This window comes from Scyliorhinus torazame, chromosome 23, assembly GCF_047496885.1.
Source record: "Scyliorhinus torazame isolate Kashiwa2021f chromosome 23, sScyTor2.1, whole genome shotgun sequence".
Classification (NCBI taxonomy): domain Eukaryota; kingdom Metazoa; phylum Chordata; class Chondrichthyes; order Carcharhiniformes; family Scyliorhinidae; genus Scyliorhinus; species Scyliorhinus torazame.
The window spans coordinates 4,034,333-4,053,054 of NC_092729.1; positions in this window are offsets into that span (position 1 = coordinate 4,034,333).

The window sequence follows — 18,722 nt, forward strand, 5'->3', positions numbered from 1 at the left end:
GAGACACACAGAGCCCCAGGATTGTCTTTACTCTCTCACCCTGACTGAGACACACAGAGCCCCAGGATTGTCTTTACTCTCTCACCCTGACTGAGAGACACAGAGCCCCAGGATTGTCTTTACTCCCTCACACTGACTGAGATACACAGAGCCGCAGGATTGTCTTTACTCTCTCACCCTGACTGAGATACTCAGAGCCCCAGGATTGTCTTTATTCTCTCACCCTGACTGAGATACACAGAGCCCAAGGATTGTCTTTACTCCCTCACCCTGACTGAGATACACAGAGCCCCAGGATTGTCTTTACTCCCTCACACTGACTGAGATACACTGAGTCCCAGGATTGTCTTTACTCTCTCACACTGACTGAGACACACAGAGCCCCAGGATTGTCTTTACTCTCTCACCCTGACTGAGACACACAGAGCCCCAGGATTGTCTTTACTCTCTCACCCTGACTGAGAGACACAGATCCCCAGGATTGTCTTTACTCTCTCACCCTGACTGAGACACACAGAGCACCAGGATTGTCTTTACTCCCTCACACTGACTGAGACACACAGAGCCGCAGGATTGTCTTTACTCTCTCACCCTGACTGAGACACACAGAGCACCAGGATTGTCTTTACTCCCTCACACTGACTGAGACACACAGAGCCGCAGGATTGTCTTTACTCTCTCATCCTGACTGAGACACACAGAGCCCCGGATTGTCTTTACTCTCTCACCCTGACTGAGACACACAGAGCCCCAGGATTGTCTTTACTCTCTCACCCTGACTGAGACACACAGAGCCCCAGGATTGTCTTTACTCTCTCACCCTGACTGAGACACACTGGGCCCCAGGATTGTCTTTACTCTCTCACCCTGACTGAGATACACAGAGCCCCAGGATTGTCTTTCCTCTCTCACCCTGACTGAGACACACAGAGCCCCAGGATTGTCTTTACTCTCTCACACTGACTGAGACACACAGAGCCCCAGGACTGTCTTTACTCTCTCACACTGACTGAGACACACAGAGCCCCAGGATTGTCTTTACTCTCTCACCCTGACTGAGATACACAGAGCCCCAGGATTGTCTCTACTCTCTCACCCTGACTGAGATACACAGAACCCCAGGATTGACTTTACTCTCTCACCCTGACTGAGATACACAGAACCCCAGGATTGTCTTTGCTCTCTCACACTGACTGAGACACACAGAGCCCCAGGACTGTCTTTACTCTCTCACCCTGACTGAGATACACAGAGCCCCAGGATTGTCTTTACTCTCTCACACTGACTGAGACACACAGAGCCCCAGGATTGTCTTTACTCTCTCACCCTGACTGAGATACACAGAGCCCCAGGATTGTCTTTACTCTCTCACACTGACTGAGATACACAGAGCCCCAGGATTGTCTTTACTCTCTCACCCTGACTGAGGCACACAGAGCCCCAGAATTATCTTTACTCTCTCACCCTGACTGAGATACAAAGAGCCCCACGATTGTCTTCACTCTCTCGCCCTGACTGAGACACACTGAGCCCCAGGATTGTCTTTACTCTCTCACCCTGACTGAGATACACAGAGCCCCAGGATTGTCTTTACTCTCTCGCCCTGACTGAGACACACTGAGCCCCAGGATTGTCTTTACTCTCTCACACTGACTGAGACACACAGAGCCCCAGGATTGTCTTTACTCTCCCACCCTGACTGAGACACACAGAGCCCACGGATTGTCTTTTACTATCTCACCCTGACTGAGACACACAGAGCCCCAGGACTGTCTTTACTCTCTCACCCTGACTGAGACACACAGAGCCCCAGGATTGTCTTTACTCCCTCACCCTGACTGAGATACACAGAGCCCCAGGATTGTCTTTACTCTCTCACCCTGACTGAGACACACAGAGCCCCAGGATTGTCTTTACTCTCTCACCCTGACTGAGACAAACAGTGCCCCAGGATTGTCTTTACTCTCTCACACTGACTGAGACACACAGAGCCGCTGGATTGTCTTAACTCTCTCACCCTGACTGAGACACGCAGAGCCCCAGGATTGTCATAACTCTCTCACCCTGACTGAGACACACAGCGCCCCAGGATTGTCTTTACTCTCTCACCCTGACTGAGACACACAGAGCCCCAGGATTGTCTTTACTCCCTCACCCTGACTGAGACACACAGAGCCCCAGGATTGTCTTTACTCTCTCACCCTGACTGAGACAAACAGAGCCCCAGGATTGTCTTTACTCTCTCACACTGACTGAGACACACAGAGCCCCAGGATTGTCTTAACTCTCTCACGCTGTCTAAGATACACAGAGCCCCAGGATTGTCTTTACTCCCTCACCCTGACTGAGATACACAGAGCCCCAGGATTGCCTTTACTCTCTCACACTGACTGAGACACACAGAGCCCCAGGATTGTCTTAACTCTCTCACGCTGTCTAAGAAACACAGAGCCCCAGGATTGTCTTTACTCCCTCACCCTGACTGAGATACACAGAGCCCCAGGATTGTCTTTACTCTCTCACCCTGACTGAGACAAACAGAGCCCCAGGATTGTCTTTACTCTCTCACACTGACTGAGACACACAGAGCCCCAGGATTGTCTTTACTCTCCCACCCTGACTGAGACACACAGAGCCCCAGGATTGTCTTTACTCTCCCACCCTGACTGAGACACACAGAGCCCCAGGATTGTCTTTACTCCCTCACCCTGACTGAGACACACAGAGCCCCAGGATTGTCTTCGCTCTCTCCCCCTGACTGAGACAAACAGAGCCCCAGGATTGTCTTTACTCTCTCACACTGACTGAGACACACAGAGCCCCAGGATTGTCTTAACTCTCTCACGCTGTCTAAGATACACAGAGCCCCAGGATTGTCTTTACTCCCTCACCCTGACTGAGACACACAGAGCCCCAGGACTGTCTTTACTCTCTCACCCTGACTGAGATACACAGAGACCCACGATTGTCTTTACTCTCTCACCCTGACTGAGACACACAGAGCCCCATGATTGTCTTAACTCTCTCACGCTGTCTAAGATACACAGAGCCCCAGGATTGTCTTTACTCCCTCACCCTGACTGAGATACACAGAGCCCCAGGATTGTCTTTACTCCCTCACCCTGACTGAGACACACAGAGCTCCAGGATTGTCTTTACTCTCTCACCCTGACTGAGACACACAGAGCCCCAGGATTGTCTTTACTCTCTCACCCTGACTGAGACACACAGAGCCCCAGGATTGTCTTTACTCTCTCACCCTGACTGAGAGACACAGAGCCCCAGGATTGTCTTTACTCCCTCACACTGACTGAGATACACAGAGCCCAAGGATTGTCTTTACTCTCTCACCCTGACTGAGATACACAGAGCCCCAGGATTGTCTTTACTCCCTCACACTGACTGAGATACACAGAGTCCCAGGATTGTCTTTACTCTCTCACACTGACTGAGACACACAGAGCCCCAGGATTGTCTTTACTCTCTCACCCTGACTGAGACACACAGAGCCCCAGGATTGTCTTTACTCTCTCACCCTGACTGAGAGACACAGATCCCCAGGATTGTCTTTACTCTCTCACCCTGACTGAGACACACAGAGCACCAGGATTGTCTTCACTCCCTCACACTGACTGAGACACACAGAGCCGCAGGATTGTCTTTACTCTCTCACCCTGACTGAGACACACAGAGCACCAGGATTGTCTTTACTCCCTCACACTGACTGAGACACACAGAGCCGCAGGATTGTCTTTACTCTCTCATCCTGACTGAGACACACAGAGCCCCAGGATTGTCTTTACTCTCTCACCCTGACTGAGACACACAGAGCCCCAGGATTGTCTTTACTCTCTCACCCTGACTGAGACACACAGAGCCCCAGGATTGTCTTTACTCTCTCACCCTGACTGAGACACACTGAGCCCCAGGATTGTCTTTACTCTCTCACCCTGACTGAGATACACAGAGCCCCAGGATTGTCTTTACTCTCTCACACTGACTGAGATACACAGAGCCCCAGGATTGTCTTTACTCCCTCACCCTGACTGAGACACACTGTGCCCCAGGACTGTCTTTACTCTCTCACCCTGACTGAGATACACAGAGCCCCAGGACTGTCTTTACTCTCTCACCCTGACTGAGACACACAGAGCCCCAGGATTGTCTTTACTCTCTCGCCCTGACTGAGACACACAGAGCCCCAGGATTGTCTTTACTCCCTCACCCTGACTGAGACACACTGTGCCCCAGGACTGTCTTTACTCTCTCACCCTGACTGAGATACACAGAGCCCCAGGACTGTCTTTACTCTCTCACCCTGACTGAGACACACAGAGCCCCAGGATTGTCTTTACTCTCTCGCCCTGACTGAGACACACAGAGCCCCAGGATTGTCTTTACTCTCTCACACTGACTGAGATACACAGAGCCCCAGGACTGTCTTTACTCTCTCACCCTGACAGAGACACACAGAGCCCCAGGATTGTCTTTACTCTCTCACCCTGACTGAGACACACAGAGCCCCAGGATTGTCTTTACTCTCTCACCCTGACTGAGACACACAGAGCCCATAGGATTATCTTTACTCTCTCACCCTGACTGAGATACACAGAGCCCCAGGATTGTCTTTACTCTCTCACCCTGACTGAGACACACAGAGCCCCAGGATTGTCTTTACTCTCTCACCCTGACTGAGATACACAGAGCCCCAGGATTGTCTTTACTCCCTCATCCTGACTGAGACACGCAGAGCCCCAGGATTGTCTTTACTCCCTCACCCTGACTGAGACACACAGAGCCCCAGGATTGTCTTTACTCCCTCACCCTGACTGAGACACACAGAGCCCCAGGATTGTCTTTACTCCCTCACCCTGACTGAGACACACAGAGCCCCATGATTGTCTTTACTCTCTCACCCTGACTGAGACACACAGAGCCCCAGGATTGTCTTAACTCTCTCACGCTGTCTAAGATACACAAAGCCCCAGGATTGTCTTTACTCCCTCACCCTGACTGAGACACACAGAGCCGCAGGATTGTCTTTACTCCCTCATCCTGACTGAGACACACAGAGCCCCAGGATTGTCTTTACTCTCTCGCCCTGACTGAGACACACAGAGCCCCAGGATTGTCTTTACTCTCTCACCCTGACTGAGACACACAGAGCCCCAGGATTGTCTTTACTCCCTCACCCTGACTGAGACACACAGAGACCCAGGACTGTCTTTACTCTCTCACCCTGACTGAGACACACAGAGCCCCAGGATTGTCTTTACTCTCTCACCCTGACTGAGACACACAGAGCCCCAGGATTGTCTTAACTCTCTCACCCTGACTGAGACACACAGTGCCCCAGGATTGTCTTTACTCTCTCACCCTGACTGAGATACAGAGAGCCCCAGGATTGTCTTTACTCTCTCACCCTGACTGAGATACACAGAGCCCCAGGATTGTCTTTACTCTCCCACCCTGACTGAGACACACAGAGCCCCAGGATTGTCTTAACTCTCTCACCCTGACTGAGACACACAGAGCCCCAGGATTGTCTTTACTCCCTCACCCTGACTGAGACAGACAGAGCCCCAGGACTGCCTTTACTCTCTCACCCTGACTGAGACACACAGAGCCCCAGGATTGTCTTTACTCTCTCACCCTGACTGAGACACACAGAGCCCCAGGATTGTCTTAACTCTCTCACCCTGACTGAGACACACAGTGCCCCAGGATTGTCTTTACTCTCTCACACTGACTGAGATACACAGAGCCCCAGGATTGTCTTTACTCTCTCACCCTGACTGAGACCCACAGAGCCCCAGGATTGTCTTTACTCTCTCACCCTGACTGAGACACACAGAGCCCCAGAATTGTCTTTACTCTCTCACCCTGACTGAGACACACAGAGTCCCAGGATTGTCTTTACTCTCTCACCCTGGCTGAGACACACAGAGCCGCAGGATTGTCTTTACTCTCTCACCCTGACTGAGACACACAGAGCCCCAGGATTGTCTTAACTCTCTCACGCTGTCTAAGATACACAGAGCCCCAGGATTGTCTTTACTCTCTCACCCTGACTGAGACACACAGAGCCCCAGGATTGTCTTTACTCTCTCACCCTGACTGAGACACACAGAGCCCCAGGATTGTCTTTACACTCTCACCCTGACTGAGATACACAGAGCCCCAGGATTGTCTTTACTCTCTCACCCTGACTGAGACACACAGAGTCCCAGGATTGTCTTTACTCTCTCACCCTGACTGAGACACACAGAGCCCAAGGATTGTCTTTACTCTCTCACCCTGACTGAGACACACAGAGCCCCAGGATTGTCTTTACACTCTCACCCTGACTGAGATACACAGAGCCCCAGGATTGTCTTTACTCTCTCACCCTGACTGAGACACACAGAGCCCCAGGATTGCCTTTTCTCTATCACCCTGACTGAGACACACAGAGCCCCAGGATTGTCTTTACACTCTCACCCTGACTGAGACACACAGAGCCCCAGGATTGTCTTTACTCTCTCACCCTGACTGAGACACACAGAGCCCCAGGATTGTCTTTACTCTCTCACCCTGACTGAGACACACTGAGCCCCAGGATTGTCTTTACTCTCTCACCCTGACTGAGACACACAGAGCCCCAGGATTGTCTTTACTCTCTCACCCTGACTGAGACACACTGAGCCCCAGGATTGTCTTTACTATCTCACCCTGACTGAGGCACACAGAGCCCCAGGATTGTCTTTACTCTCTCACCCTGACTGAGACACACAGAGCCCCAGGATTGTCTTTACTCTCTCACCCTGACTGAGATACACAGGACCCCAGGATTGCCTTTACTCCCTCACCCTGACTGAGACACACTGAGCCCCAGGATTGTCTTTACTCTCTCACCCTGACTGAGACACACAGAGCCCCAGGATTGTCTTTACTCTCTCACCCTGACTGAGACACACAGAGCCCCAGGATTTTCTTTACTCTCTCACCCTGACTGAGACACACAGAGCCCCAGGATTGTCTTTACTCTCTCACCCTGACTGAGATACACAGAGCCCCAGGACTGTCTTTACTCTCTCACCCTGACTGAGACACACAGAGCCCCAGGATTGTCTTTACTCTCTCACCCTGACTGAGATACACAGAGCCCCAGGACTGTCTTTAATCTCTCACCCTGACTGAGACACACAGAGCCCCAGGATTGTCTTTACTCTCTCACCATGACTGAGACACACAGAGCCCCAGGATTGTCTTTACTCTCTCACACTGACTGAGACACACAGAGTCCCAGGATTGTCTTTACTCTCTCACCCTGACTGAGATACTCAGAGCCCCAGGATTGTCTTTACTCTCTCACCCTGACTGAGATACACAGAGCCCCAGGATTGTCTTTACTCTCTCACCCTGACTGAGATACTCAGAGCCCCAGGATTGTCTTTACTCTCTCACCCTGACTGAGATACTCAGAGCCCCAGGATTGTCTTTACTCTCTCACCCTGACTGAGACACACAGAGCCCCAGGATCGTCTTTACTCTCTCACCTTGACTGAGATACTCAGAGCCCCAGGATTGTCTTTACTCCCTCACCCTGACTGAGATACACAGAGCCCCAGGATTGTCTTTACTCTCTCACCCTGACTGAGATACACAGAACCCCAGGATTGTCTTTACTTTCTCACCCTGACTGAGACACACAGAGCCCCAGGGTTGTCTTTACTCTCTCACCCTGACTGAGACACACAGAGCCCCATGATTGTCTTTACTCTCTCACCCTGACTGAGACACACTGAGCCCCAGGATTATTTTTACTCTCTCACCCTGACTGAGATACACAGGGTCCCAGGATTGTCTTTACTCCCTCACCCTGACTGAGACACACAGAGCCCCAGGATTGTCTTTACTCCCTCACCCTGAGTGAGACACACAGAGCCCCAGGATTGTCTTTACTCTCTCACCCTGACTGAGATACACAGAACCCCAGGATTGTCTTTACTCTCTCACCCTGACTGAGATACACAGAACCCCAGGATTGTCTTTACTTTCTCACCCTGACTGAGACACACAGAGCCCCAGGATTGTCTTTACTCTCTCACCCTGACTGAGACACACAGAGCCCCATGATTGTCTTTACTCTCTCACCCTGACTGAGACACACTGAGCCCCAGGATTATTTTTACTCTCTCACCCTGACTGAGATACACAGGGTCCCAGGATTGTCTTTACTCCCTCACCCTGACTGAGACACACAGAGCACCAGGATTGTCTTCACTCCCTCACACTGACTGAGACACACAGAGCCGCAGGATTGTCTTTACTCTCTCACCCTGACTGAGACACACTGAGCACCAGGATTGTCTTTACTCCCTCACACTGACTGAGACACACAGAGCCGCAGGATTGTCTTTACTCTCTCATCCTGACTGAGACACACAGAGCCCCAGGATTGTCTTTACTCTCTCACCCTGACTGAGACACACAGAGCCCCAGGATTGTCTTTACTCTCTCACCCTGACTGAGACACACAGAGCCCCAGGATTGTCTTTACTCTCTCACCCTGACTGAGACACACTGAGCCCCAGGATTGTCTTTACTCTCTCACCCTGACTGAGATACACAGAGCCCCAGGATTGTCTTTACTCTCTCACACTGACTGAGATACACCGAGCCCCAGGATTGTCTTTACTCCCTCACCCTGACTGAGACACACTGTGCCCCAGGACTGTCTTTACTCTCTCACCCTGACTGAGATACACAGAGCCCCAGGACTGTCTTTACTCTCTCACCCTGACTGAGACACACAGAGCCCCAGGATTGTCTTTACTCTCTCGCCCTGACTGAGACACACAGAGCCCCAGGATTGTCTTTACTCCCTCACCCTGACTGAGACACACTGTGCCCCAGGACTGTCTTTACTCTCTCACCCTGACTGAGATACACAGAGCCCCAGGACTGTCTTTACTCTCTCACCCTGACTGAGACACACAGAGCCCCAGGATTGTCTTTACTCTCTCGCCCTGACTGAGACACACAGAGCCCCAGGATTGTCTTTACTCTCTCACACTGACTGAGATACACAGAGCCCCAGGACTGTCTTTACTCTCTCACCCTGACTGAGACACACAGAGCCCCAGGATTGTCTTTACTCTCTCACCCTGACTGAGACACACAGAGCCCCAGGATTGTCTTTACTCTCTCACCCTGACTGAGACACACAGAGCCCCAGGATTATCTTTACTCTCTCACCCTGACTGAGATACACAGAGCCCCAGGATTGTCTTTACTCTCTCACCCTGACTGAGACACACAGAGCCCCAGGATTGTCTTTACTCTCTCACCCTGACTGAGATACACAGAGCCCCAGGATTGTCTTTACTCCCTCATCCTGACTGAGACACACAGAGCCCCAGGATTGTCTTTACTCCCTCACCCTGACTGAGACACACAGAGCCCCAGGATTGTCTTTACTCCCTCACCCTGACTGAGACACACAGAGCCCCAGGATTGTCTTTACTCCCTCACCCTGACTGAGACACACAGAGCCCCATGATTGTCTTTACTCTCTCACCCTGACTGAGACACACAGAGCCCCAGGATTGTCTTAACTCTCTCACGCTGTCTAAGATACACAAAGCCCCAGGATTGTCTTTACTCCCTCACCCTGACTGAGACACACAGAGCCGCAGGATTGTCTTTACTCCCTCATCCTGACTGAGACACACAGAGCCCCAGGATTGTCTTTACTCTCTCGCCCTGACTGAGACACACAGAGCCCCAGGATTGTCTTTACTCTCTCACCCTGACTGAGACACACAGAGCCCCAGGATTGTCTTTACTCCCTCACCCTGACTGAGACACACAGAGCCCCAGGACTGTCTTTACTCTCTCACCCTGACTGAGACACACAGAGCCCCAGGATTGTCTTTACTCTCTCACCCTGACTGAGACACACAGAGCCCCAGGATTGTCTTAACTCTCTCACCCTGACTGAGACACACAGTGCCCCAGGATTGTCTTTACTCTCTCACCCTGACTGAGATACAGAGAGCCCCAGGATTGTCTTTACTCTCTCACCCTGACTGAGATACACAGAGCCCCAGGATTGTCTTTACTCTCCCACCCTGACTGAGACACACAGAGCCCCAGGATTGTCTTAACTCTCTCACCCTGACTGAGACACACAGAGCCCCAGGATTGTCTTTACTCCCTCACCCTGACTGAGACACACAGAGCCCCAGGACTGCATTTACTCTCTCACCCTGACTGAGACACACAGAGCCCCAGGATTGTCTTTACTCTCTCACCCTGACTGAGACACACAGAGCCCCAGGATTGTCTTAACTCTCTCACCCTGACTGAGACACACAGTGCCCCAGGATTGTCTTTACTCTCTCACCCTGACTGAGATACACAGAGCCCCAGGATTGTCTTTACTCTCTCACCCTGACTGAGACCCACAGAGCCCCAGGATTGTCTTTACTCTCTCACCCTGACTGAGACACACAGAGCCCCAGAATTGTCTTTACTCTCTCACCCTGACTGAGACACACAGAGTCCCAGGATTGTCTTTACTCTCTCACCCTGACTGAGACACACAGAGCCGCAGGATTGTCTTTACTCTCTCACCCTGACTGAGACACACAGAGCCCCAGGATTGTCTTAACTCTCTCACGCTGTCTAAGATACACAGAGCCCCAGGATTTTCTTTACTCTCTCACCCTGACTGAGACACACAGAGCCCCAGGATTGTCTTTACTCTCTCACCCTGACTGAGACACACAGAGCACCAGGATTGTCTTTACACTCTCACCCTGACTGAGATACACAGAGCCCCAGGATTGTCTTTACTCTCTCACCCTGACTGAGACACACAGAGTCCCAGGATTGTCTTTACTCTCTCACCCTGACTGAGACACACAGAGCCCAAGGATTGTCTTTACTCTCTCACCCTGACTGAGACACACAGAGCCCCAGGATTGTCTTTACACTCTCACCCTGACTGAGATACACAGAGCCCCAGGATTGTCTTTACTCTCTCACCCTGACTGAGACACACAGAGCCCCAGGATTGCCTTTTCTCTATCACCCTGACTGAGACACACAGAGCCCCAGGATTGTCTTTACACTCTCACCCTGACTGAGACACACAGAGCCCCAGGATTGTCTTTACTCTCTCACCCTGACTGAGACACACAGAGCCCCAGGATTGTCTTTACTCTCTCACCCTGACTGAGACACACTGAGCCCCAGGATTGTCTTTACTCTCTCACCCTGACTGAGACACACAGAGCCCCAGGATTGTCTTTACTCTCTCACCCTGACTGAGACACACTGAGCCCCAGGATTGTCTTTACTATCTCACCCTGACTGAGGCACACAGAGCCCCAGGATTGTCTTTACTCTCTCACCCTGACTGAGACACACAGAGCCCCAGGATTGTCTTTACTCTCTCACCCTGACTGAGATACACAGGACCCCAGGATTGCCTTTACTCCCTCACCCTGACTGAGACACACTGAGCCCCAGGATTGTCTTTACTCTCTCACCCTGACTGAGACACACAGAGCCCCAGGATTGTCTTTACTCTCTCACCCTGACTGAGACACACAGAGCCCCAGGATTTTCTTTACTCTCTCACCCTGACTGAGACACACAGAGCCCCAGGATTGTCTTTACTCTCTCACCCTGACTGAGATACACAGAGCCCCAGGACTGTCTTTACTCTCTCACCCTGACTGAGACACACAGAGCCCCAGGATTGTCTTTACTCTCTCACCCTCACTGAGATACACAGAGCCCCAGGACTGTCTTTAATCTCTCACCCTGACTGAGACACACAGAGTCCCAGGATTGTCTTTACTCTCTCACCCTGACTGAGAGACACAGAGCCCCAGGATCGTCTTTACTCTCTCACCTTGACTTAGACACACAGAGCCCCGGGATTGTCTTTACTCCCTCACCCTGAGTGAGAGACACAGAGCCCCAGGATTGTCTTTACTCTCTCACCCTGACTGAGACACACAGAACCCCAGGATTGCCTTTACTCTCTCACCCTGACTGAGACACACAGCGCCCCAGGATTGTCTTTACTCTCTCACCCTGACTGAGACACACAGAGCACCAGGATTGTCTTTACTCTCTCACCCTGACTGAGATACACAGAGCCCCAGGACTGTCTTTACTCTCTCACCCTGACTGAGACACACAGAGCCCCAGGATTGTCTTTACTCTCTCACGCTGTCTAAGATACACAGAGCCCCAGGATTGTCTTTACTCTATCACCCTGGCTGAAACACACAGAGCCCCAGGATTGTCTTTACTCTCTCACACTGACTGAGATACACAGAGCCCCAGGACTGTCTTTACTCTCTCACCCTGACTGAGACACACAGAGCCCCAGGATTGTCTTTACTCTCTCACGCTGTCTAAGATACACAGAGCCCCAGGATTGTCTTTACTCTCTCACCCTGACTGAAACACACAGAGCCCCAGGATTGTCTTTACTCTCTCACACTGACTGAGAAACACAGAGCCCCAGGATTGTCTTAACTCTCTCACGCTATCTAAGATACACAGAGCCCCAGGATTGTCTTTACTCCCTCACCCTGACTGAGATACACAGAGCCCCAGGATTGTATTTACTCTCTCACCCTGACTGAGACAAACAGAGCCCCAGGATTGTCTTTACTCTCTCACACTGACTGAGACACACAGAGCCCCAGGATTGTCTTTACTCTCCCACCCTGACTGAGACACACAGAGCCCCAGGATTGTCTTTACTCTCCCACCCTGACTGAGACACACAGAGCCCCAGGATTGTCTTTACTCCCTCACCCTGACTGAGACACACAGAGCCCCAGGATTGTCTTTGCTCTCTCACACTGACTGAGACACACAGAGCCCCAGGATTGTCTTTACTCTCTCACCCTGACTGAGACAAACAGAGCCCCAGGATTGTCTTTACTCTCTCACACTGACTGAGACACACAGAGCCCCAGGATTGTCTTAACTCTCTCACGCTGTCTAAGATACACAGAGCCCCAGGATTGTCTTTACTCCCTCACCCTGACTGAGACACACAGAGCCCCAGGACTGTCTTTACACTCTCACCCTGACTGAGATACACAGAGCCCCAGGATTTTCTTTACTCTCTCACCCTGACTGAGACACGCAGAGCCCCAGGATTGTCTTTACTCTCTCACCCTGACTGAGAGACACAGAGCCCCAGGATTGTCTTTACTCCCTCACACTGACTGAGATACACAGAGCCGCAGGATTGTCTTTACTCTCTCACCCTGACTGAGATACACAGAGCCCCAGGATTGTCTTTACTCTCTCACCCTGACTGAGATACACAGAGCCCCAGGATTGTCTTTGCTCTCTCACACTGACTGAGACACACAGAGCCCCAGGATTGTCTTTACTCCCTCACCCTGACTGAGACACACACAGCCCCAGGATTGTCTTTACTCTCTCACACTGACGGAGACACACAGAGCCCCAGGATTTTCTTTACTCTCTCACCTTGACTGAGACACACAGAGCCGCAGGATTGTCTTTACTCTCTCACCCTGACTGAGATACACAGAGCCCCAGGATTGTCTTTACTCTCTCACCCTGACTGAGATACACAGAGCCCCAGGATTGTCTTTACTCTCTCACCCTGACTGAGATACACAGAGCCCCAGGATTGTCTTTACTCCCTCACACTGACTGAGACACACAGGGCCCCAGGATTGTCTTTACTCTCTCACCCTGACTGAGAGACACAGAGCCCCAGGATTGTCTTTACTCTCTCACCCTGACTGAGACACACAGAGCCCCAGGATTTTCTTTACTCTCTCACCCTGACTGAGACACACAGAGCCCCAGGATTGTCTTTACTCTCTCACCCTGACTGAGACACACTGAGCCCCAGGATTGTCTTTACTCTCTCACCCTGACTGAGATACACAGAGCCCCAGGATTGTCTTTACTCTCTCACCCTGACTGAGATAAACAGAGCCCCAGGATTGTCTTTACTCCCTCACCCTGACTGAGACACACTGTGCCCCAGGATTGTCTTTACTCTCTCACCCTGACTGAGATACACAGAGCCCCAGGGCTGTCTTTACTCTCTCACCCTGACTGAGACACACAGAGCCCCAGGATTGTCTTTACTCTCTCGCCCTGACTGAGACACACAGAGCCCCAGGATTGTCTTTACTCTCTCACACTGACTGAGATACACAGAGCCCCAGGATTGTCTTTACTCTCTCGCCCTGACTGAGACACACAGAGCCCCAGGATTGTCTTTACTCTCTCACCCTGACTGAGATACACAGAGCCCCAGGATTGTCTTTACTCTCTCACCCTGACTGAGCCACACAGAGCCCCAGGATTGTCTTTACTCTCTCACCCTGACTGAGATACACAGAGCCCCAGGATTGTCTTTAATCCCTCATCCTGACTGAGACACACAGAGCCCCAGGATTGTCTTTACTCCCTCACCCTGACTGAGACACACAGAGCCCCAGGATTGTCTTTACTCCCTCACCCTGACTGAGACACACAGAGCCCCAGGATTGTCTTTACTCCCTCACGCTGACTGAGACACACAGAGCCCCAGGATTGTCTTTACTCTCTCACCCTGACTGAGACACACAGAGCCCCAGGATTGTCTTAACTCTCTCACGCTGTCTAAGATACACAAAGCCCCAGGATTGTCTTTACTCCCTCACCCTGACTGAGATACACAGAGGCCCAGGATTGTCTTTACTCCCTCATCCTGACTGAGACACACAGAGCCCCAGGATTGTCTTTACTCTCTCGCCCTGACTGAGACACACAGAGCCCCAGGATTGTCTTTACTCTCTCACCCTGACTGAGACACACAGAGCCCCAGGATTGTCTTTACTCCCTCACCCTGACTGAGACACACAGAGCTCCAGGACTGTCTTTACTCTCTCACCCTGACTGAGACACACAGAGCCCCAGGATTGTCTTTACTCTCTCACCCTGACTGAGACACACAGAGCCCCAGGATTGTCTTAACTCTCTAACCCTGACTGAGACACACAGTGCCCCAGGATTGTCTTTACTCTCTCACCCTGACTGAGATACACAGAGCCCCAGGATTGTCTTTACTCTCTCACCCTGACTGAGACACACAGAGCCCCAGAATTGTCTTTACTCTCTCACCCTGACTGAGACACACAGAGGCCCAGGATTGTCTTTACTCTCTCACCCTGACTGAGATACACAGAGCCCCAGGATTGTCTTTACTCTCTCACCCTGACTGAGAAACACAGAGCCCCAGGATTGTCTTTACTCTCTCACCCTGACTGAGACACACAGAGCCCCAGGATTGTCTTAACTCTCTCACGCTGTCTAAGATACACAGAGCCCCAGGATTGTCTTTACTCTCTCACCCTGACTGAGACACACAGAGCCCCAGGATTGTCTTTACTCTCTCACCCTGACTGAGACACACAGAGCCCCAGGATTGTCTTTACTCTCTCACCCTGACTGAGATACACAGAGCCCCAGGATTGTCTTTACTCCCTCACCCTGACTGAGACACACAGAGCCCCGGGATTGTCTTTACTCTCTCACCCTGACTGAGACACACAGAGCCCCAGGATTGTCTTTACTCTCTCACCCTGACTGAGACACACAGCGCCCCAGAATTGTCTTAACTCTCTCACCCTGACTGAGACACACAGAGCCCCAGGATTGTCTTTACTCTCTCACCCTGACTAAGACACACAGAGCCCCAGGATTGTCTTTACACTCTCACCCTGACTGAGATACACAGAGCCCCAGGATTGTCTTTACTCTCTCACCCTGACTGAGACACACAGAGTCCCAGGATTGTCTTTACTCTCTCACCCTGACTGAGACACACAGAGCCCCAGGATTGTCTTTACTCTCTCACCCTGACTGAGACACACAGAGCCCCAGGATTGTCTTTACACTCTCACCCTGACTGAGATACACAGAGCCCCAGGATTGTCTTTACTCTCTCACCCTGACTGAGACACACAGAGCCCCAGGATTGCCTTTTCTCTATCACCCTGACTGAGACACACAGAGCCCCAGGATTGTCTTTACACTCTCACCCTGACTGAGACACACAGAGCCCCAGGATTGTCTTTACTCTCTCACCCTGACTGAGACACACAGAGCCCCAGGATTGTCTTTACTCTCTCACCCTGACTGAGACACACTGAGCCCCAGGATTGTCTTTACTCTCTCACCCTGACTGAGACACACAGAGCCCCAGGATTGTCTTTACTCTCTCACCCTGACTGAGACACACTTAGCCCCAGGATTGTCTTTACTATCTCACCCTGACTGAGGCACACAGAGCCCCAGGATTGTCTTTACTCTCTCACCCTGACTGAGACACACAGAGCCCCAGGATTGTCTTTACTCTCTCACCCTGACTGAGATACAAAGGGCCCCAGGATTGCCTTTACTCCCTCACCCTGACTGAGACACACTGAGCCCCAGGATTGTCTTTACTCTCTCACCCTGACTGAGACACACAGAGCCCCAGGATTGGCTTTACTCTCTCACCCTGACTGAGACACACAGAGCCCCAGGATTTTCTTTACTCTCTCACCCTGACTGAGACACACAGAGCCCCAGGATTGTCTTTACTCTCTCACCCTGACTGAGATACACAGAGCCCCAGGACTGTCTTTACTCTCTCACCCTCACTGAGACACACAGAGCCCCAGGATTGTCTTTACTCTCTCACCCTGACTGAGATACACAGAGCCCCAGGACTGTCTTTACTCTCTCACCCTGACTGAGACACACAGAGTCCCAGGATTGTCTTTACTCTCTCACCCTGACTGAGAGACACAGAGCCCCAGGATCGTCTTTCTCTATCACCTTGACTTAGACACACAGAGCCCCGGGATTGTCTTTACTCCCTCACCCTGAGTGAGACACACAGAGCCCCAGGATTGTCTTTACTCTCTCACCCTGACTGAGATATACAGAACCCCAGGATTGTCTTTACTCTCTCACCCTGACTGAGACACACAGAGCCCCAGGATTGTCTTTACACTCTCACCCTGACTGAGACACACAGAGCCCCAGGATTGTCTTTACTCTCTCACCCTGACTGAGACACACTGAGCCCCAGGATTATCTTTACTCTCTCACCCTGACTGAGATACACAGGGTCCCAGGATTGTCTTTACTCCCTCACCCTGACTGAGACACACAGAGCCCCAGGATTGTCTTTACTCTCTCACCATGACTGAGACACACAGAGCCCCAGGATTGTCTTTACTCCCTCACCCTGACTGAGACACACTGAGACCCAGGATTGTCTTTACTCTCTCACCCTGACTGAAACACACAGAGCCCCAGGATTGTCTTTACTCTCTCACCCTGACTGAGAGACACAGAGCCCCAGGATTTTCTTTACTCTCTCACCATGACTGAGACACACAGAGCCCCAGGATTGTCTTTACTCCCTCACCCTGACTGAGAGACACAGAGCCCCAGGATTGTCTTTACTCTCTCACCCTGACTGAGACACACAGAACCCCAGGATTGTCTTTATTCTCTCACCCTGACTGAGACACACAGCGCCCCAGGATTGTCTTTACTCTCTCACCCTGACTGAGACACACAGAGCCCCAGGATTGTCTTTACTCTCTCACCCTGACTGAGATACACAGAGCCCCAAGACTGTCTTTACTCTCTCACCCTGACTGAGACACACAGAGCCCCAGGATTGTCTTTACTCTCTCACGCTGTCTAAGATACACAGAGCCCCAGGATTGCCAATACTCTCTCACCCTGACTGAAACACACAGAGCCCCAGGATTGTCTTTACTCTCTCACACTGACTGAGATACACAGAGCCCCAGGACTGGCTTTACTCTCTCACCCTGACTGAGACACACAGAGCCCCAGGATTGTCTTTACTCTCTCACGCTGTCTAAGATACACAGAGCCCCAGGATTGTCTTTACTCTCTCACCCTGACTGAGACACACAGAGCCCCAGGATTGTCTTTACTCCCTCACCCTGACTGAGACACACAGAGCCCCAGGATTGTCTTTACTCTCTCACCCTGACTGAGATACACAGAGTCCCAGGATTGTCTTTACTCTCTCACCCTGACTGAGACACACAGAGCCCCAGGATTGTCTTTACTCCCTCACCCTGACTGAGACACACAGAGCCCCAGGATTGTCTTTACTCTCTCACACTGACTGAGACACACAGAGCCCCAGGATTGTCTTTACTCTCTCACACTGACTGAGATACGCAGAGCCCCAGGACTGTCTTTACTCTCTCACACTGACTGAGACACACAGAGCCCCAGGACTGTCTTTACTCTCTCACCCTGAGTGAGACACACAGAGCTCCAGGATTGTCTTTACTCTCTCACCCTGACTGAGACACACAGAGCCCCAGGATTGTCTTTACTCCCTCACACTGACTGAGACACACAGAGCCCCAGGACTGCCTTTACTCTCTCACCCTGAGTGAGACACACAGAGCCCCAGGATTGTCTTTACTCTCTCACCCTGACTGAGAGACACAGAGCCCCAGGATTGTCTTTACTCACTCACGCTGACTGAGACACACAGAGCCCCAGGATTGTCTTTACTCCCTCAAACTGACTGAGACACACAGAGCCCCTGGATTGTCTTTACTCTCTCACCCTGACTGAGACACACAGAGCCCCAGGATTGTCTTTACTCCCTCACACTGACT